Source organism: Myotis lucifugus, unplaced genomic scaffold (genome assembly GCF_000147115.1).
Source record: "Myotis lucifugus unplaced genomic scaffold, Myoluc2.0 scaffold_0, whole genome shotgun sequence".
Taxonomy (NCBI): domain Eukaryota; kingdom Metazoa; phylum Chordata; class Mammalia; order Chiroptera; family Vespertilionidae; genus Myotis; species Myotis lucifugus.
The window spans coordinates 54,147,461-54,170,308 of record NW_005871048.1 but is presented as its reverse complement, the minus strand read 5'-3'; the positions used below and the strand labels follow the sequence as shown (position 1 = coordinate 54,170,308).

The window sequence follows — 22,848 nt, the reverse complement described above, 5'->3', positions numbered from 1 at the left end:
GCTTCCAAGGTTCAAAGAAATCAGAAAGAGTACTGTACAATAGCTTCTTCTCCAAAAAAGAATGCTCTGCTATATATAAATGTGGGCTGAAGAGAGAAATGGCATCTTAGCAATTGTATGAAACTGGAAAGTATTTAGTAAACTGAGCCCGGGTTCTTGCCAGGGTCAGCTAATGTGACTCCAAAAAGCCATTCTGCTCAGTTAAACATGCATGAATAACTTATATTTTGTGTAAATGTACTTCACAGCATGATTCGAGTTCTTTCAAGGAGATACTTTATTGAATAGGTTTTTCAACTTCACATGTTCACATTCTTGAAAAACTAATGGATCCTTCATTAAAGAGATCACAGCTTTTCAGGTGTCATGCTTGAAGACACACAATGAATTGGTCATTAAGGGAATTCAGCCACGCAGAAAGGACAGGGGAACAACTAGTCGACTCTTCTAATGACTCAAACATTGTTGGCAGGGATGCTTTCCCTTACAGGCTGGTTTATAGTTGCAGAACAAGCATTAATTTTTTCAGGCATAACAACCAGGTGAAAGACAACCACCTCTGGAGCAAGTACCTGCCTTCTGGAAAAACATTTCATGTACTGGTGTTATTCATCAATATAGATCTATTCACACATTATTTCTGTCCCATCCTATTTCTTCTGGCCATAAAATGTTATACATCGTAGACATAAGTTGAAGCAATCATACTTAGGTAACTAATTACTTTTATATTATATCATATGCATTCAAAAGAGAAAACCTTTAAGATTATTACAATATTTTGAAATAAAGATGCATTTGCCTTTAAAGACAAGCATCACGTGATTTCACTTATTTGTGGAATCTAACGAACAAAATGAATTGACCAACAAAGTAAGACCCAAAGCAGGGAGGCATGGAATAGACACATACTGCTTTGTGGGGATGAGGGGAAGAGATAAACCAAAGAATGTATATACTTATATGCATAGCCCATGGACATGAGCAATAGGATGGTGAAGACCTGGGGGGGGGTAGGAGCTGGGAGAAGGGGAGTAAAAGTGGGGAGAGGAATGGGAGGCATCTGTAATACTATCAACAATAAAAATATATATTAAAAATAAAAAAGATGTATTTTGTGCTTTCTTAATTGCTTCAAGTGGATTTATTTGCCTTAGGCTGAGTCAGTTTTGATTTTCTTACTAGAAATGAAAGACACCTGACTTGCCTATTGTGTCTAGTTAGTCAGGCCTTACCCTGAAACTCTTTTTTTAAAATATATTTTATTGATTTTTTACAGAGAGGAAGGGAGAGAGACAGAGAGCCAGAAACATCGATGAGAGAGAAACATCGATCAGCTGCCTCCTGCACATCTCCTACTGGGGATGTGCCCACAACCCGGGACCTTTCAGTCCACAGGCCGACGCTCTATCCACTGAGCCAAACTGGTTTTGGCTACCCTGAAACTCTTAAGAAATGCAATCTCTATTTCTTCATCTGAGATTATATAAATATTTGAACTGAAGATTACTCTGTGTCTGGATGAATGGTAGGCAAGAATTAGGGAGGAAACCCAGTCTATGGCAGTAATTTCAAAATCCCCTTCTCTGCCCCTTTGCCACTGGTCTAGGGGAAAAGATTCTGGTAGAGGCTATTCTTTCAATGATAAACTGACAATTTGCTAAGCCTGAGGAAACACACTCTGGTAACTTCCCTATTAATTTTGAGATTTTTTTTTCACCTTCAAGGCCAAATGAGCTTTCAAGGAGGTCATAGGAACGTAAGAACATAAGAAATGCCATAATAGGTCAAGTTAATGAGCCAGTTAGTCTGATACGCTTTTTCTGAGAGTGGCAACAAGGTACATTTTGTGCATGTTGTCAATTCCAAAATATTTGAGGCTATGAGCAAGTGTGTTTCTTAGACCGGGTATCTATTTCAAATGTTCATGGTTTCCTTTATGATGTACAATGAATCTTCACCCATAAATTCATTTAAACCCATCTGATGATATTTTAATCATGTACTACTTTTCATATAATGAGCTCTATAAATCTGTTTCCTTTCATTTGACCTAACCTACCTGCTTCACATTTCCAAAGGTTTCCTGTTGAAATATGCTTAGAATTGGTAGACCAGTAACTGTGACTCTGCCTAAGTGAGGTCTCCATACTGAGTTGATTAAATGTTCAAATCCTTCCCAAACAGGTGGTTATCAATTACCCATCTACAACTCCTAGGATTTTTTGTCAGCATTATATTGCCCAGGGTCAATGCGTTCCTTCTTATGGTCTACTTAAATAATTCCTGTTGGTTAGCCTATTTCCTTCCTTTTACCAGGAAGAGAAAATTATCAGGATTCTCTCACACACAAAAAGTAAATAAATGAATAAGTATTGTTTCTCAGGGCTTAACAACAGGAACCTACACTCCAAGGAAGCAGGATATGCAGCCGACATGGGTCCATGAGCAGCTGGGCTTGTGAAGATGTATTTTACGACAACAACAAAAAAATAGCAATCCAAAAACTCATTGAAAAGTAATAATAAAGAACAAAACTTCATGTTTGTAATCTGTAACTGCTAGTTTTCTATTGGCAAAGCTATCTGTGAGATACAAAATTGACTGCCACCATGCAACCATGCAGCAGGGCTGAGCATGCTACAGGGTATGGATAGGATCTGTTCTTTCTTGGGACCACCTAAGGTCACTACCAGGGTAATATCTTCTTTTCACTAAGATTTTGTTTTCTTCTAAACTCACACAACACATGCACTTATTTAGTGAGTAATTAAAAAGAAAAAGGCAGACCAAATACACCCAAATCCTACCTTCATTTCTCAACCTGCCAAGTAATCCAATAAATTATTTACTTTGGGATTACTTGTGTTAAACAGCATTCTCTACATACTGTATAAGATGTCTTTGATTTCAAGCTTGTTTTAAATAAATAGTTCTATCAAAATAGAATGGCCTTAACTTTCAGCCCTGGGAATAAACAAATAGTCTCAATCAATGACACTGGGACCACCATTTAACATTTTTCAAGAGGCTAAGAAAAGAAATATTTTCATGCCTACAACATTAAGTCAGAAATAGCCTTTGGCACATATTTAACTTGGTCTTTTCAAAGGTTGTGGGAAAATATGGAGAAAAAAATATAAGCAAAATTAGCAAGGCTACCATGACAACAACCCAGTACTCAGAGGCAGAGCATAAACTCCAGAAATCTCAGAGGGAATGAAAGGAGGGTCCCTAGGACAGGCCATTAGGGAAGAAGCACCAAGCATAAAGAGAATTATTGCTAAATGGACAGATACTGGAACAGATATTTATTGTAATGGATTTCCTGTGGTGTGAAATCTTATCAAAAGGACACTGTTACTAAGAAGAAACCATTTGCTTGAAATTATGTGTTTTTTACTATATTGAACTCAATGTGGAAATATATGTCCCACATTTTTATTTCTGTGGGCTGTCATTTGCTTTTGTTTAATGGGCACGAGAAGCTGCATATTTGGAAGTAAGAAAAGAATATATGGAGACGTTTTTTAAATGAGTTTGCCAAAGTGGCTGAGTCAGGACTCAGGAGTGGACATCGAGACTCCCAGTGCTCTATCACAGCATGATTTTTTTATCTATTTAAATTTGAAGCTTTAGTTACTTACATTATTTCATTCAACCAAGAAATATTTACAGGCAATTACTGTTTACTGGTCTTCTACTGTTTGGAATACAGGATTTAGCAGGAAAGAACTCATACATTATCTACAGGAGCAAGGGATCAAGAAAAGAGAAATCAACAAGTAAACCAATATATAAACAAGGAAATGTCTAGACAAGAGAAGCAACAAATTCAAAGGCCTGAGTCAGTGAAGACTCAGGTATGTGTCAAGAACAAGAGGAGGCAAGTCTACCCAGGACAGAGTCAGCCAAAGGGAGTATACTAGGTGACAATATCTGAGGTAGGGCTCTGATCTTTGTAGGAGTGCAGTGGGAATTTTCCAGTCTTGTCCCACCCATCTATTTCTCATACATCTGTCCGAATGATCCAAAAACATCATCTCTCACCTGGATTGTTGCAGTACAGATAGATTCTATATTCACAATAAATATTGAAGATAAAACTGATAAGACGTGATGGCTTGGATGTGGGATACAAAGGAAAGGAAGCAGTAACAATTAGCTTCCTGACCCAAGACAGAGAGTGAATGGAAGTGCCATTTACTGACACAGGCAAGACAGAGAGCACAGATCTGAGGGAAAACGGGCTATGGACATTTATTAACTGCCTATTTTGGGACATCCGCTGGCCATCCAAATGTAACAATATGGTCAAGTAGACAATTAAATACACAGTTGGTACCACAACTCAGGGAAAAGGTCAGGGCTGGGATATAAATTTGGATGTCATCAACCTATAGATGACATAAAGCAATGAGCCCAAATGCAGTCACCGGGCATGCACAGAAGGGGCAGTTTGGTAATTAGAATGTCCAGTACCATGTAAGAGTCAAAGCACCCAATTTCATTCAAAAGACATAAATTATGGATTTATGAAAAAATGTATAGATAGAGGTCTAACCCAGCTGTGTGCAAACTACGGCCCGCAGGCCGGATCCAGCCCGTTTGAAATGAATAAAACTAAAAAAAAAAAGACCGTACCCTTTTATGTAATGATGTTTACTTTGAATTTATATTAGTTCACACAAACACTCCATCCATGCTTTTGTTCCGGCCCTCCGGTCCAGTTTAAGAACCCATTGTGGCCCTCGAGTCAAAAAGTTTGCCCACCCCTGGAACCTCAAATCCAATACTGCCCGTAGAATTAATATCCTGTGAATTCCCTGGGCAACACAGAAATGTTGGGGAAAATGAAGTGAGTTCATGCTCTCTCACTCTCCTCCCCTCCCATCGAGGACTGCTCTTACTTATCTTTTCTGGGTTAGAAGGGAAGGAGGGGGGAGACAAGAACGGAGATAAGGAGCACAGGAAAGGGCTTATATGACTGACACTGTTGGAAGCTGGATTTGTGCTCTTTGGCTCAGTGGAGGTTTAGCTGTCTCTTCTGTGGGACTTTTTCCTTATTGATTCACGACACTTGCGGCCTCTCACATGCATGTGCCTGACCAGATGAATGTGCTCTCTTCTAACGGTTCCTTAATCTCTCATCTGGCCATCTCCAGGTTCTTCTCTCCGTTGAAGCCTTTTCAATCCTCTGCAGATGATCATATTAGGTCAAATCAACAGTGACCCCAGAGCAGCCTTTTCTCACTCATGGCCCTCAACAAACTCACTGAAAACACTCCTGCATTCTTTGCCCAAACAGACCCTGGGAACATAGTTAGACCTTCAGCAGCAGCAGCTACTTTTCTTCACTTGGTTTTCTGAACCATCATTGTCTCCCCATTAAATTTTTCAGTGTGGGGTTGCACATCTGGATTTGTTAAGACACCCATCGTGCTCTCCATGTGGTCTCTTTGAAGGTCTTCTCACACACCTGAGATGAGAGGAAACAGAGGAAGGAAGAAGGCTCATCTCACATGGGCTGCTCTCTTCAAAGAAATCTCCAAACTCTGCTTTTTAATCTGACCTTTTTATATTCATAATGTGAGTGCAGAATGTAAGAGTCATGCAACCACTTTTTCTAAAACTCCTTTGGAAATTCTGCACGTGGTTTAGCACCTACTCTGAAATTCAGCATCTATTTTATTGCAGGGCTCAGTTGAAATTGCAAATTTCAATATTATTGCAGTTTTAAAAAAATATATAGAACAATATAAAACAAGCTCACAGGTGAATAATCAAGAAGGAAAATAATACAAAATGATCCAAGAAAGAAAGGAGTAATTCCTGGCGTAGGAGAAGAGATGGAATCAAGAGTTCTGGAGGAGGGAAGTGATGATGTGTATGTCCAGTATGACAGTAAGCAATGTTCCCAGTGGAAATTTATAAAAATTTAAATATGTAATTTTATCTTATTTTTTATAATTATGAAGCAAATACTGATGCTATGTCCATGAACACTGGTTATAAGTAATATTTTACCATCTATGACAACACTAGAATAACAAAAGTTTCTAAATTTAAAAAAAATAGTATAAGCATTTAATTTAATATTTTAGAACAACTTTATTATGCTTCCTTTTATTGATAAATATTTAAAAGCTTCAAAAATTCTACCAAGCTATATCAGAAAAACAAAACTGATATAGAACAATTCTTTACCTGAAATTTTAAAATAAAAAATAAAAACTTTGAAAAACTGCAGTGTTTTTCATAGTTTTGGTAAAAAAAAAGATCGAAACTGAACTGAAGACAGGTCATTTATGGTCATTGATATGTCTGTAGGGAAAATAATCTGTTTGATCATGGTGTTTACCTGAGCCCTTGCTGAAAGCACTACAAAATGTATAGTATGTGGACAATATATCTTTCTAAAATTGAGGGGTGGGTGGGAATCTGATTTCTTAAGTATTTTGGCCTCATGAGTTTTTGGATGGGAGATTGTAAACCTTTAATACAGAGTAAAATGTAATATTTTTGTGAATTTAAGACAATTTAAGCATTTAAGGAAATCTAGATTTATGGAATTCAGTATAAAACAGAGACCCTGCCTTGGAGAAATAGCACAAAGATATTTTTGTGACCTTGTCTTACCTGTATAACCAATAGCATGCAAAGACTCCAAGGAGTGAATTAGAGCAAAATATAGTGCACTCTTTCCAAGAAAGCTGAGCTTTTCTGCTAGCTTCCTTATTTTATCTGGCTTACAACATTAAGCATGTTAATAACCAGGGCACTTTTGGAAGTCATTTGACCAAGCCAGCCTTCAGATCCCTGGTATTCAAGCAAAACTCCATAGTAAACCTATTGCAGTAATTCGGAATATGCATTACAAATACAAAGGAAATCAACATTTAATCTATCTCTAAAAGTCATATCTTAAAATCGTTGGGGGGGAAAAGATAAATTTTATGGTGCATAAGCTTATCTTCATGGGATTTTTGGCAGACCATCAAAATACCTTTTGATACCTCAAATCTGTTTTAATCTTTGAAAAGTTCTACACTTGACCAAAAAGGTTTTCAAAAGCAATGGTGCCGAAACTTGTTGTGTGGTCAACCATTGCGTTTGGAGTCCTGCATCACTCACTGGGTTATAGCCTAAGAAAAACAATGCATTCTACACCCTGTGAATCATGACTGCACAAATGTCTGCTATCTTGTGTGTTAAATCTGACTCACAATTAAAGAGAGTAAACACAGACATGTGTAAATACTAGATAATATTTTTCAACCTGAAATGCTCAAACAAAAATCTTTGAAAACCTTTTAAAGACAAATAACCTATTAAAGGAGCTGAAAAAATGTACACATTGCAACTCAGCGCTGCTTATTGATTCCTTTGGAAGGTTGATGGTGGTAAACAGGATTAAGAAATGTTCAATAATAGCCCTAGCCAGTTTTGCTCAGTGGTTAGAGTGTCACTCTGTAGACTGAAGAGTCTCAGGTTTGATTTCTAGTCCAGGGCACATACCTGGGTTGCAGGTTCAATCCCCGGTCCCAGGCCCTAATGGGGGAGGGCATGTCGAGGAGGTAACCAATCAATGTGTTTCTCTCACATTAATGTTTCTCTCTGTTTGTCTCTCCCCCTTCCTTCCACTCTCTCTAAAAATTAATGAAAAAAATATCTTCGGGTAAGAATTTTTTCAAGTCCAATAATAAAAATGCAGTACTTTTGCTTGGAAATTGATATAATTTCTAAATTTGTTAGAACTCATGTCAAAGCATCAAGCTTAATAGATGGCTATAACACAAGTGCTAATTATATTCCCATAAAACAGGGTCAGAGAGAGAGCTCTCAGTGAGAATATTCCCATGATGCCTATATCTCTACAGTGTCCAAAAATATTATTATAAGGTGGTTGATATTCATTTAGGTTTGTCAACTTTCTTGTCTGCATGAATTTCTAGAATTATCATTATAAAGGAAAAGAAGATGGAAGAGAAAGAGAAGAGATCATTATGAAGAAAGTAAATTGTCCATAAACCTTTCCCACTCACATGCCCTAATCACCAATGTAAACACTAATGACAGCTTTATCCCAAGATGCTGGGATTTTTTTTTCTGTTTGTTCCCTCATCTCACATTCTATTTTTCTTAGATGTGTTGTAGTTTACTCTAAAATGTAAACTTTTAGACTCTACACCTTCCTGAGCATAAGCATTTCATCCTGTTTTTTGAATTTCTGGTATTCAGAATAAAAGTAAATACCCAAAGAGGCTTAGGAAGTGATTTCTTAAATATCCTTACTGAATTTGGTTAAACAAAAACTAAGAATTCATTAAATGAGAGGATGTATAATTGGCATTGAGTTTTAGACTTTCAAACTCAATCACTTTTTAAGTTTCTTCATTAAATTGTGCTGGGAAATTGGACAGGTTCAGGGAAAAAAAATGAAATGATGACCAATGTATACCTTACACAACAATAAACTTGAAATGGACAAAAGACTTACATATAAGTCATGAAACTATGAAAATCCTAGAAGAAAACGTAGCCAGCAAAATCTCAGACATCTCTCATACCAATATGTTTGCTGATACATCTCATAGGGCAAGGGAAACTAAGAAGAAAATAAACAAATGGGACTACATCAAAATAACAAGCTTTTGCTCAGCAAAAGAAACCATCAACAAAATGAAAAAAAAGCCCACTGTATGGGAGAACGTATTTGCCAATGATACATCTGATAAGGGGTTAATTTCCAAAATATGTAAGGAACTCATACAACTTAACAAAAGATAAGCAATCCAATTAAAAAAATAAGCAAAGGACCTAAATAGACACTTCTCCAAAGTGGACATCCAGAAGGCCAAGAGATATATGAAGGAATGCTCAAAGTCAGTAATCATCAGAGAGATGCAAATTAAAACTACAATGAGGTATCACCTCACACCTGTCAGAATGGCTATCTTCAACAAAACAAGAAAGACAAGAGCTGGTTAGGATGTGGAGAAAAGAGAACCCTAGTACACTGCTGGTGGCAATGCACACTGGTGCAGCCATTATGGAAAACAGTATGAAGTTTCCTCAAAAAATTAAAAATGGAACTGCCATTTGAGCCAGTGATCCCACTTCTAGGAATATATCCTAAGAAACCCAAAGCACCAATCAGAAAGAATGTATGCACCCCTGTGTTCATAGCAGCATAATTTACAATAGCTAAGATCTAGAAACAGCCCAAATGCCCATCAGATGAGTGGCTAAAAAGGCCGTGGTACATTTACCTGTCTCTCGGGTTTAGTATTTTACAATATTATTCCAAAATGTAACACTACACAGCTGTGAAAAAGAAAGATCTCTTACACTTTGAGACAGCATGGAGGGACTTGGAGAGTATTATGCTAAGCAAAATAAATCAATCAAAGATAAATATCACATGATCCCATTCATACGTGGAATCTAATGAACAAAAAAAAACTGAAGAACAAAATAGATCCAGAGACACAGAAGCATGGAATAGACTGTCAAATCTCAGAGGGAAGGTGGGGGTCTGTGGGTAGGTGGGGAAGATTAACCAGGGAACTTATATACATACTAGAGGCCTGGTGCACAAAATCCGTGCACATGTGGGGCCCTGCCCTCCAGCCCCCCAATATTCATGTATTTTTGTATATGTGTGTATGTATGCATATTTTGTATGTTTTTGTTAATCCTCACCTGAGGACATTTTTCACTGATTTTTAGAGTAGGAGGGAAGGTGAGAGACAGAGAGAGAAACATTGATTGGGACAGACACATCAATTGGTTACCTCCTGCACATGCCCTGACTAGTTCGGGCCAAAACAGCACCACCAACAGCACCACCAACAGGGCTGACTGCTGGTGGCCCCTGGGCTCAGGCGTTGAGCATATGGCGATTTTCTGTTTCTGCTTCCACTTCAGTAGAGGTCCCACTTGTAGGAGCTGCTGATGTAGCGACCACTTTCTGTCTTGATCTTCTTGTCCTTCTGTCCTGACTGTTCCACAAACGGCTTCTTCTTCCGGTCCCACTTGAGCTGCTGTCGGCCCCTGGTCAGGTTCTGGGCCTCGTCCCCCATCAGGTCCAGGACAGCGCCAGCCACCTACTGCTCAAAGGCGCCCCTGTCCCCACCAACACCCAGGTCCCGTTCACTGTCTGAGTCCTTGGGCCGAGAGCGGACATAGAAATCCTGGTCCAGCGGCCAGGCCTTCTCCTTCCACCTCTTCGCTCCCCACTCAGGTCCTGGCTGCTGCTGTTTCAGGCCCACGACCTCTGTGAAGATGTCCTCCACGCTCTCTCCTACCACCCCCTCCTCCTCCTCTTTCCCAGACTGCTCCGCCTATGGCGATGGGCAGCTCAGGTATGGGCCAGCCAGGCCCTCCTGCTGCTCCTACCAGAAGCTGCCGCTTGGCCCGCATCACCTGGCTGCTCAGGTCCCGGCTGGAGGCATTGATCTCAAAGATGGTCGCCCGCGAGAGGTACTGCTTGATGCTGTCCACCAGCCTCGGCAGCTGCAGCTCCTCCTCCTCGAAGCTCGAATTGAAGAGGGGGTGCAGGCCCAGCCCGCAAGGTCCAGCTCCTTGGCCCACTTGATGGACTCTGGCGAGCGCACGTACTACTGCTGGGTGTTGTCCGCCACGCAACCCAGGCCCGCAGCTCCAGCGATGCCTCCAGGGTGCTCCCCAAGTCACAGTCCTCGTCATCCACCATGCTCTGTGGCACCCGGCCTAGCATGCCGTCCACGCTGACCACATCTGAGGGCTCCTCCTGGGGGGAGCAAGGGTAAGGGCACGGCCCAGGAAAGGTGCAGGTCCAGCAGGTAGGGGACCTCATCTGGGGCCGCCAAGGAGTAGACTGTGCTACTTGGGCCAGCCGGGGCCACATGACCCACGCGGTGCAGGAAGAGCTTGCCCTTGGTGGGGAAGCTGAAGTTGATGACATTGTCCAGCAGCAGGATGTCCAGGCCCCAGGCGGCCTGGTCAGTCATGATGAGGGTGGAACACTTGCCATGGGTGAACTTGGCCAGGTTGATCTTGCAGGTTGTCTGGTCCAGGGTGCTGTAAATGTGGGTGCAGCTCACCGCTGGAGCAGCCTCGGCTTGGAGACCAAGCGGCTAGGGGAAGGCAGATACTCAAAGCCTGAGCCTGGGGTGTGGGGGCTAACCAGGGGGGCCTCCGGCCAGGGGGAGGGGCTTATGGGGCAGATCTGGTGGTTGGCTGCCCCAGTGCGTGTCATAGCAACCAGTGTTTCCGCTGTTCAGTAAATTTTCATATTAGCCTTTTATTATCTAGGACTTGAGGCCCGGTGCATGAATTCATGCACCAGTGAGTCCCTCAGCCTGGCTTGTGGGATTGGGCCAAAACCAGCTCTCCAACATCCCCCGAGGGGGTCCCAGATTGCGAGAGGGCGCAGGCCAGGCTGAGGACCCCAAAGATGCATGATCAGGACCAGGGTCGCGGGAGGTTGGCCAGCTGGGGAGGGACCATAGGAGGGCTCCAGGGCGTGACTGGCATGTCTCGCTCAGTCCGGATGGGCCGGATCCCAGCAGCAAGCTCACCTACTGGTTGGAGCATCTGCCCATGGTGGTCAATGCACACCATAGCAAGCAGTTGAGTGGCCTTAGCATATCATTAGCATATTATGCTTTGATTGGTTGAACGATTGGACACTTAGCATATTAGGCTTTTATTATATAGGATAGGATATGCATAACTCCATGGACACAGACAATAGTGTGGTGAAGACCTGGGAGGGGCGGGTGCAGGGTGAAGGGGGTCAATGGGAAAAAGGGGGGGGGTTAACATCTATAATATTTTCAACAATAAAGATAAATTTTAAAAATTAAAATTAAAAAGGAATAAAATGGACAAATATACTAGAGTAACATGAAGACCAGCAGAAGCTACTATTCAGAGATTTATTTTTTTCTAGAAGATAAAATTTGCTTTTCTAGCTTCCCTTCCACTGCCTTAACAAAATAATAATATGATTTAAGATCATATACCCTTCAACTCAATTGTAGAAATTTCTGTTTTCATAAATCTGATGTTAGATGGAGCAGCCCAAGTTTACACTGGATATAATAAAGGATGGTGCCTGAGGTCAGAGCTATGTTTAGTTTAATTTCCCAACATTTTAAGTGAGAAATGCTACTTCAGTCAAATTCACTAATTTTGGTTTCTGCTATACAGTCCTTCTTTCATAACTAGTAATATTTTTAAAATAAAAAAGGCAGAACCAATGGAAATAATAAAAATATATCTTCCATGGTGATGCCCTTTTCTAGTTAACATGACTGAAAAGAAATTTGGAGCTGTTAGGAGGTACTACACTGTTTTCCAGTTCCCAGGGAATGGTAAGCAACCTTTCTCATATCCTTTTTCTGACTATAATGCCTTCCGATTCTATTTAGGAGTACGTCTAATTCATTTTTCCAGATTAGCAAGACTTGCTCTGAGTCATTTCCTATTTCCTCTCTTGCTGTGAGCAGAGACACATCGTTGTAGAAACCCATTGGCCCCAGTGATCATTTTCTTAGACAAAGAGTGCACAGGTCCAGCTCTGTGCAGCTCAAACAGAGGATGTCTGCTCCTGCCAGGAACAAGCCTTAGTAGAGTGAGCATAAACATACAGGGGAGATAATTCACTAACAAAAGAGAACACCTCCCAAGCATCAAAGTCCCTAAAAAACAAATGCAGTATTAATGAGACAGTCCTATTAGAAACTTTTTAAAATACTTTCTGATGATACTTGATAAAATAGAAGCCCAGTCTAGCTCTCTTTGTCTACTGTTTAAAAATCTTTATTGTTGAAAAAAGTCTGTCCTTTACTAAGAAATAATATAGAGTATATCCATTTCTTGACTTTACTACTCATTATACCTCCATTAAAGGTATTACATTCCACTTGTCATATGGGTCACTTTAATGCTAAAGTTTTGCTCATAAGAAAGTGTACATCCACGTTCCATCTTTTTAAATGCATACTAAATAAAAATTATTTTATTTTGGCTTATATTTCCCAAATCATTTAATGAAACCTACCTACAACCCAGGGTTATGCTAATCCCTTACCAAAAACACTCTCTTCATTGTAGCCATGACAGTGTTGTGGTTTCCAATTTTCTTTTTCTTTTTTTAATTTTTGAAATCCCTCATTGAATTGACTGACACCGATGGGGAAAATATGAATACATCAAGCGATTATTAAACATATTTAAAATGATGTGATTTTTGTTTTGTTGTTATGAAAATCTTTAATGTGCACTCAGTTCAGAAATGTAAAACTATACAGAGGGGGACAAAAGTAGGTTTACAGTTGTTCATATGGAAAATAACACAATAATAAATAATAATACAAGAATAAACTCTGTGTTTCCTGCACTCACAATTCTAAACCTACTTTTGCCCCACTCTATATGTATTTTCAAAAGAAATCGAAAGAGCACATATGGGAGGGAAGCTGTCTCTCAGGTTTGGTATTTTACAGTATCATTCCATCACAGACAATAGAAGCAATAGACATTGATCATCTTAAACTTCACACATACGAATAAAGCAAACCGTTAACCCAGTGATTTTCAACTGGGGCACCTCAAGAATTTTTAAAACATGCAATACTTATTTACTCAGGAGCACTGACCTCTTTTCCCTTAGCTTGTCAAAAAAAATAAAATAAAAAATTACAACAGCCAACACAATAGCTGTCCCATGTGAATGAATCAAACTTATACCTGATTTTTTTATCCAATCAGCAAATATTTTTTGGTGTGCCACAGAATTTTAGTTTATGTGCATGAGACTTTAAAAAGATTGAAAATCACTATAATTAACCTAATATAAATAGATATCTCATTGTCTCACATGGAATAACGTATGTATTGGCCTGGAACAGCTCAGCACTACATATACTTTCTGAAGAAACATACAGATGGGACAATGAAGTAGCCTGTAACTGCCAAAACTTCTCCCTTAATATTCCCTCTTCTATCCACCCAATTAAAAAAAAAAAAAAACAGTCCACAGAAACATAAAAGTGAAAGTTGTTTGTTTTGCAAACAAAGGTTCAGGATGTAGCCCCACACTCTCCTTTCCAATTGTGTTTCCAGTTATCACTCACAGTGGTGACCACAGTGACTGGCTTTAAGTGTTCACAAAGATCCCAATTCTCCTGCCAGCCCTGTGGGAGGGATGTACTTCCTGCCCACCTCGCTGAAGTCTGTCATGTCATCTGACTTGCTTTGGCCAATGAAAGGTGAGCAGAAAGAAAACGTGTCACTTCTCAAGAGGAGTTTTAAGATCTGCCTTCTCTTTCCCCTGGGAAGGTCATTTCCAGATGGAGCCACTCCTGAGCAACCACTGTAAAGAGTGCTCCCTCTGTCCATCCACAGTGAACGTATAGCCTGAGGGAGAAACCAACTTGTGTGGTGTTAATCCACTGAGATTTTAGGATTTTTTTTTAATTCAACCTAACTTAGTGTCCGCTAACAAACCATTTCACAGAGGAACATGGGAGGAGACAGCAAAGTTAGCCAACATAGTAACAGGTGCATTCAAAATAACATAAGTCAAGTACGCCTACAAATCTACAAAAGGCCACTAGTTCTTTCATTTTAAAATCCAAGCCCTATGTAGTTTAAAAGATGCACGGCCTTCCATTAAAAACAACAGCTATTTTTTAAGTTATATGAAGTTTTCAACAGTCATAGGGGTTTTGTCTACTGGGGTAGACAATTGTCCCATGTCAATGAATCAAACTTATACCTGATTTTTTAATAGTTAAAGTAGTAGTTAATAGTAATTGTAATAACAGTTATATTTACATAGTACCCTGAAACAGTTTAAATTCTTGTCTCATGTTAATTTCATTATGATTGAAGGAGGTCTGGTTAGGAGTTCCTCAGTTTTATTGTGCATGTTTTCTAGGAGAAATGACAATGCCTATGTCAACACTGATCAAAATGCACTTCAAAAAATAGCAGAGTAAGTAAAAATATTAGACTTAAATGCTTAAAAGAAAATTAAATACTATGTCTATCAAAGAGAGAAATGATTTTATTCTAGGTGCTCAAATGCATTATCTGTAAGGTAAAAATAAAACAGCTATGTGTTAGACTACTTGTCAGAATCCTAGCAATGTCTCACAGAAATCATTTGGAAGTTAAGGAGCATTAGCTCGAGATCTCAGTGTACACTCACAGAAGATGACAGCATTGCAAGTCCTGCGGAATGGTGTGGTCTCCCAGGAAAGTAAAATCACACAGAAAGTCACCAAAGCCTGTCTCCTATGAACCACGAGATATGACAGTGTCATGAGGTGACACTGAACATTCTACAAAGCTGGACAAATGTAATTAAGGGAGGAATGTGTGAAGTAGAGGAAATACTAGGACTCAGAGGCATCTAATACCATTTAAAAATTCAGTAGAGGAAATAATCATATATTCTTTTGGAAAATAATAGCCCTATATAAATGTGTGTGTGTGCCTGTGCTCTCTACACAACACTAGATCATTATTTAACAAGTACTAGAGGCCCGGTGCATGAATTCGTGCACCTGTAGGGTTCCTCAGCCTGGCCTCTGGAATCGGGCCAAAACAGGTTCTCTGACATCCCCCGAGGGTCCTGGATTGTGAGAGGGTGCAGGCCAGGCCAAGGGACCCCACTGGGGCACAATCGGGACCGGGGAGAGATACAGAAGGTTGGCCAGGAACTGTGGGAGGTCTCCAGGGCTTGTCTGGCCCATCTCGCTTAGTCCCCATCAGCTGGACCCCAGCATCAAGCTAACCTACTGGTCAGAGCATCTGCCCCCTGGTGGTCAATGCATGTCATAGCGACTGGTCAACCGGTCAACGGTCTGCTCCCTGGTGGTCAGTGCACATCATAGCAAGAGGTTGGGCAGCCTTAGCATATCATTAGCATATTATGCTTTGATCAATTGAATGGCTAACCGGTCGACTGGACACTTAGCATATTAGGCTTTTATTATATAGGATTTATCAAGAGCTTATTGTGTAAAAGTTCTCAGCATGGACAACACAGAGATGTTTGAAAAACACCCTGTGGTCTCCCAAACTTTACAACCTATGCCACACCAAGAATTCTAAGTCTCAGTGGCATAGTGCATCTCCACTAGAGCAGTTTGCACCCAGTCCACACTTTGATTATTATAAAGACTTAATACTTAGCTGAGCAAATAAACAATGGCTGAGAATGAATCCCCTAAGTTTATTTTTTATACACAAACTTCTGTTTCTGAAAGCTTGCCATTCCTCATTTGGGATATTCACAAAGCGCCTGCAATATAGGTTCCCTCTACCCCACAGCATGATGAATTTGTTACAGAAATATTGTAACAATTTTATAATAATCACGGTACTGCAATGTTAAGCATTAATCATAGACACAGCCAATAGTGTGGTGATTACCAGAGGGACAGGGGGATGAGGAGAAGTACAAGAGGGTATAGGGGGGAATAAATGGGGATGGAAAGAGACTTGACTTGAGGTGATAAACACACAATACAATATATAGGTTATGTATTACGGAATTGCACACTTGAAACCTATATAATTTTATTAACCAATGTTACCCAAATAAATTCAATTTTAAAAAAAGATATCATGGGCACAATTGGCAAAATCTGAAAACAACCTATAAATTGGATTTGTATTAATTGTGTTTATATTAATTTTGAGATTTTAAAAACTAAAAAATAAATATATGGTAGTCCCATCTATGATAAACATTAAAATTTTCTAGGTTAGTCTGTAAAGTGCAACTATATTCCAAATTCCCACACCCTTCAGAACTATTGCACATTTACTGGTAATAGTATATGCAGGTAAATAAAAAAAAATAATTATGATGCTTCCTTTATACTATCAGCTCTCATTTCAGTTGGAAATTTTTGGAATCTGAAGTCTTATCAAATCTCCATAAGGAAGAAAATGTCCATGCTAGAGGACGATGAACTTTAGAATGTTGGAGCATGTTAAATCCTTTTCTCTATCCGGTATCAACATTCTGTGCATTGTCATTCCTAGTTCTATGGCATGTGAATAATTTTAATTATCTTGTGACAAGACTATTGTAGTATATTGTGCTATACAACATCCAAAACATTAATGCTAATATGTGGTCACAGGCAAACCTTTACATGCCGTGCATTTGCACCAAATGCTAGTTAACATAACTGATAGGCACACACTTGGAAAGCCCAGTACTATAACCCTTTAAAGTAAACTGTCCATTGAAATTCTTAGCCTTTCAGCAGGTTCATTAAACCCTTTCAGATAATACTATCAGGTAGAAAGATGATCAATAAAATTAGAAAATAGAAATCCTTTTAGAATATTTTCCAAGTGTTGATATTAAAAAGAGACACACCGTAAGCATGTATTCAACTTGATTGTTCCTACTGTTAACTAGTCTGCACATGGTTTCAGCTGACTGTCCCATAACTAGATATGATATTTACCATGTCATCTTTATCACAGTAAATGCTAATTGCTGTGACAGATAGATCCCAACTTCTCTGTTTATACAAAGCTTATTGTGCAGCAGACTCATCCATGTGCTCTTGGTTGGGCAGCCTTCCACATGGTCAGTCAGGGCCCATGCTTCTTCCATCTTCTTTAAAGCTCTGCCCTCTTCTAGGTCCTGGGAGTCCCTGTCATTCAGCCCACTTGTTTCTTAACCACACCAGTCTGAAAGCCACATTTCTTCATATTTCATCTGTGAGAGCTGGTCACACAGCCCCACCTACGAGGGGAAAGGAGCTGGGAAATGCAGTCGCTGGCTGGACCACTACTCCCCAGCATCATCTCTACACTGAATGGGGCCATGGATTCTTCAGGTGTTTCTGCCAAACATGCCATTTGCATGTCTTCTCAATGTCCTTTGCCTTTAAAGATCTAAAATTAGTTAGAGGAGAGTCAAATCATCACACACTTCCACATGCAAGGAATAATTTTTGTGATTAAACATCGCTTATACATCTTCTATAACACTATAGTAGGCTTATATCAAATAGTGCTACTAATAATAATTTAAAATTTGGGTGAGAAAAATTTCAGCATATACAAAGAATATTCATGCTTACATATTCCAGTCTTCACTTCTCCTGGAAGTTTTAAGTTTATGATGAGATATAATCCCCCATTTTCTAAATAGAAAGCACAGAAATGTAAGTACTGCTGGGAGAGTCTTTAATGCATCAGGGCCTCAATTAGCATTTTGTAGGCTGAGGTCCAGTAATGATAATGACTTTGATTGCTTGCATTTTTTTCAGACCTTACCAAATTGTTGAGATTTATACTGACACACCCAGGCTCCACTGATCGAAACACTGTCAGTTGCTCGAATATGACTTCAAGAGGTGAAATCTAAATCTTACTTTTTTCCCACTCCTAGAGAAATTATTTGAGTCAAGAAAAGTAAGTGCTTATAACTTTGATTTCAAATAAATGAGTCAGTAAATATAAGGTTTGTGTAACTTATAAAAATAAAAATTACCTTGAAATTGTCCTAAACATCTTTTAAGTAAAGAAAAAAAAGAGGATCCCATTTAAGATGAGGCAGTAAACTCACAGAGGATAGTAAGGATATAATATGTTATTGGGCTTAAAAGAAATTATGCCGAACTTCAGCAATGAGATCAGAAGAGAAGAAAAAAGGCAAAAACATTGATGACCAGACTTACATGATCAATAAAAAATGTTCTAACTCCTGAAAGACAATTAATTGACACAGTACTAATTCTTTTTAAAGCATGGTAACGATGCAATGAAGTAAGGGGATATCTTCCATGAGTACTTTCAATTGACAGCTGGTATATGACATCAGGTAAGGATTCTAGGCCAACTCTAGGAATACTGAGGGGCAGGCAACATAAAATGAAGGGAATAGGAAACAAAACATTTTTCATTCTAGCATGAAGATTTATCTATAGTTCAGATGGGACTAAGATTTACCAGAAAACGGGGGTCAATGTTAAACTATAATCATGCCTCCTTCACAATGTCTGGAGATTATTTCTAGCCTTACTTAGAAAATCTGGAAAAAGGGTTTTCTATAGAAGAATGAAATTCTTCCTCCCCGGCCTGCTCTTTTCAGTGGGGCCACCCCAGGAACAAATCTCATGTAGTTCCTGGCTAGAGCGTGCACAACATGCATGGATTGGAATGAATTCTTTCAGCTTTAACATGGCATGAATTGGATGTCAAGATAACCCCTCTTTAACTGCACAGTTTGGCATGCATTTGTTTTTAATTTAAAATGAGTTAAAATTAATTTTGTCTTAAAATTTTCATGCCACTTTCTGGTATGATTGCAGCTACCCTGGAGGCCGATGAAACTGGAGTTGGGAATCACAGCTCTAGTCTTTAGAGAGAAGGAAGCAATCTCCATAATCTCCAAAATCATTTCACTAGTGGGTATATATGGTCTGAATTTTCAAATCTAGGGAGCTGACCATATGCTCCCTCTCCTGTGAAAGTACCAGTGGCAAATTGCCACATCTGACAGACACACAAAGAATTGGAGATGTATAGTAACAAGGAATTATAAATATGAATATAAGGGTACTTCATTATGCATATTACTTCATATAAATGTACCGTCTCTGTGTTAATTGCAAACCTTCCCCCCTCCCCCTAAAGTTACAGAGTATCCTATAAAGTTATGCTGTGTCCTATCTTGGAGTTACCAATAGGTCAGCCAGAAGCTGAGTGCAATCAGGAGGAAATAACTGAGAAAAGAAAAGTGCATTGCAAAATAGGTACTAGAATCTACTGGAAAGAGTTGCTCCACAATACAGTAGCATTACCTGTGATTTTTATTTTGTGGATTGTTAATAGAACATCAGGTTCCAGTGGTGGCAATATTCACTGGAGACCTAATTCATTCCCTAGGTTCAAATTAACAGCACAGTCTTACAGATTTCTAGAGAAAGATATATAACGCTGTCAAAATCACAGCATATTGTTAAATCATGTGTTAAAATAAGATCCAGAAGTCACAGTAAAATATTTTTAAACTGTAATTTGCTGTGGAAATATTATTTCTAAAAAACACACATTGTTTTCCAAAACAAAATATGCTCTCTATTTACCATTTTTTATTAAGCTGTTTTATAAGCATTTTTGCATGGAATTCAAGCAGCTTTCACACCTGATATGAAAGCTCATGGCATCCCTGGGAATTCAGGAAGGTGAAATTATATTCTTTTTACTCTTTTACTGCAGTGAGCAGATAGATGATGTGGGATATTCAAAGGCACAAGCAGAAAAGTGGCAGACCCAGGTATCAAACCTCTAACAACCAATTCTGTCATAGAATGGGGCTTTCAAGCATACATGTGGTCTAATGCATACTTTCACCTTTCAGCATGTCTAAAATATGCTTGGCCCAGGCAAACAGAACCCTAATTCATTCTTACATTTGCAAGGTAATAAGCCTAAAATGAATTAAAAGGCGTATCATGCCATGGCCTTGGGAAATAACATCCTCTCTCGTTGCCATTACAGAGAGAGGCGAAATCATATCAAAGTAAGCTAGACAGTTAAAAGGGAATAGGAAATAAAAAGGAAGTGGCCAAGCAATGCTGGTGGCAGCCGTCTGAAAGGGAACATCAGCTGGATCAAATAACAGAGCTTTCTTAGTTGATTCTAGAAAGCACAAACTAGAAAAAAAAGAAAAGAAAAGAAATTATGCACACACCATTATGATTATGCTAAATCTAAATACACATTCACACAGGTTTAGTTTTAGAAGGTGTAATGGTGAGCCTCTCACAGGCAGACCGGATTAACACCAAATCCAGTGTCTCTGAAGCCAGTCACTCACATGGCCTAGTTTGAGATGAGCTGAAAGCTCGCATCTCTCCATGGCTGCAATGGACCTGAAATCTCCCAGGAAAGCCATTTCTGAGGATTCAGACTCAAATGCAAAAACATAACAGGGAGGAATAATTTTCATTTCGATTTACCTAGTAATACAATAGTTTGTCAAGATCTCTGGGAAAGAATCTGGCATTATAAAAAGCACCGAAGGGGGAAAAGCAAGGAGAGGCCCAAAGAAATGTACAGTCCCCAGAAAGGGTGAGCCCTGCCACCAGGAATCTCAGCAAACTGTTCTATTTGGTTGAAAGATTATCACTTTACAAAGCCAGGAGAGCAGCCTGCTAGGTGGTATAAAAAATGAATTCTAAAGATCTCAAAGGGCTACCAGGCAACATGTTCAGTAGTGGTCTAACCATATGCAATTGGTTACCTGTCTAAAGTCTTTCAAAGAGTTCCTCCTTCCCCTGCACACTCCCTTGGCAAAGCCATTACACATCTGGAGCCACCAGACTTCATCCCCTATCTTTCTCCTCTGCACCATTCATCTTCTCTACACACATATACCCTACATTCCAGCAGCACAAAATTATATGGACATACCATACCATTTTCTTATCTCTGGAAACTTTCACCCATAGTGCCTTCAGCCTGGAATTCATGTGAAAATAAAATAATTTTAAAAACACACGCGTTGGCAGCTCATACTGAATGTTCAAGACTCAACTCAAAGCATTCCTCCAGAAAGCTACCACCCAGGCTAGGGAACGCTCCCATTTTATATGTCTCAAGTGCACCATATGCAAACAAATCCCAGTTAGAACTTTATTCTACAGAATACTTCAGAAAACTGAACAAAAACAACTGCATATCAGTTAAATTCTGATCGCTATACCAGTTGACTTGCACACCTCAAAATGCACAAAAAGAACCCAAGAAGGGTTCTGAAAAAAGCAAGGCAGCATCTCATAATTCAGATAATCAAAGTAAAAGAATTCAGCCTTGAAAACAGAATCCAAATGCTTGCAAAGAATTCATGTACAAGTGAGATCTTTTTTTGTTCTTAGTCTATTTCCCGAACGCTCCATCTTGAGTTGTTAAAGTAATAAAGCATAGGGCGCTTTTTAATCCTTCACATTCCGGCCCTAGTGACAAAAGAAAGGAAAAGAGAATGTGTGGCTTCAAGTTGGAAAAAAGATAAGGTTTTCCACCCATTGTGCAAAATTTTCTTCCCTAGCAGAGCATGTTTAGCCTACTATTTCATCAAAAAAAGGGAAGATATTAACTTGACCTTTGAAATAAAAGTATCTGCTTAAAGCTAAGCCTCTAACTTGAAAGTAAATAAACCAAGAGTCAAGCGTAAATAGCAATTCACTTTGAAAATAATTAGCTGGAACAGTTGGACTATCAAAGTGACAAATCAGAAAATATAAAATATTGTAAATTGCTTAATTCAGCTTTTGGTTCCCTTGTTATGTGTTTTTTACTTCAATTTATGTTCTATAATGTTAGCCTATTTTGTCTATACTTTGTGAATATCCTATGTACCTAGGAAAAGACTATATTTGGAGATTGGTGAATTGATAATTCATTCATTATAATTGATTCTGATATAGAGAACACTACAGAGAAGAAAAGCAGATATAAAATGATCTGGCTTTTATTTTTGACACTGAATTTGTGCACAATCATTTAACTAGATTGCTAATTAGCCCGTTTTCAAAGTATAGAATAGAGAGCTCATAATTATAACCAACCATTGAAATAAAATCATCGGGTGAAGGTGTAAGATGCATTACTGATAGTTGCAACATTTGAAATATACATGTAAAGTACTGTGTCTCTTATTGGACCTACTTTTTAAAGTATCGATGGATTCTTCTATGAAATAAAATATTTTCCCTCTTGACAGTAAATGGAACTGCCAATATGTATGAGAATTCAAAGATTCCTAAAATTTTTGTTATGAGAGCCACTGAGGAGAGTTAGCTATTGGATGAC

At 39.0% G+C, this 22,848-nt stretch overlaps 1 pseudogene; it reads right to left on the bottom strand.

The window, feature by feature from the left end:
- Positions 1-22,848, bottom strand: part of LOC102431822 — a 58,812-nt pseudogene that overhangs the window by 10,155 nt on the left and 25,809 nt on the right.